The sequence below is a fragment of the Sinocyclocheilus anshuiensis genome, unplaced genomic scaffold (assembly GCF_001515605.1).
Source record: "Sinocyclocheilus anshuiensis isolate Anshui unplaced genomic scaffold, SAMN03320099.WGS_v1.1 scaffold40, whole genome shotgun sequence".
Classification (NCBI taxonomy): Eukaryota; Metazoa; Chordata; class Actinopteri; order Cypriniformes; family Cyprinidae; genus Sinocyclocheilus; species Sinocyclocheilus anshuiensis.
In genome coordinates this window covers 128,503-129,087 of record NW_015554053.1, presented here as the reverse complement: position 1 = coordinate 129,087, position 585 = coordinate 128,503, and positions in this window count along the sequence as shown.

The following is a 585-nucleotide window of genomic DNA, read 5'->3' as shown; positions in this document are numbered from 1 at the left end:
TTTTAAGTATACTTTATGTAGCAAGTATACAAATATCAGTGTACTAGTAGTATACTTGTAAGTGTACTTGTCACGAATCCTGCCCATGGACTTCCATCTGCTTGCCACAGAGGTCACTCTTCAGTTACATTGACTCTCACACTACACAGACTGTTGCATATCACTCTGGACTGCAGTTCCCATCATCCATGGCACCAATTACACACACACAGCTGCAACCAATCTGACACGCTTTATAAGCCTGGGACTTCCTCGTTCTGATCGCCGAGTATTGTTTAGCGTATATCACTCTTCTAGTGATAGCTACTCTAAGGAGCCCATTCTAGTTTTCTTAATCTAATCATATCATTGCCTGTGTTTCTTGGATTTACCGTTTGCCTTGCCATTCTGACTCCCCTACCCCTGCCTGGACTATTGTTGTGTATCTGGATTATCTCGTTGCCTTGCCCTGTGGATATTGATTGAAGATTGAAGACCCACGCTTGTCCTAGGATTACTCTTTATATTGCCTGTGTTGTACCTGTTCGCGAACCCATGCCCCATGCCATGCCTGAACCCATGCCTGCAAATGGATCCTCGCATCTC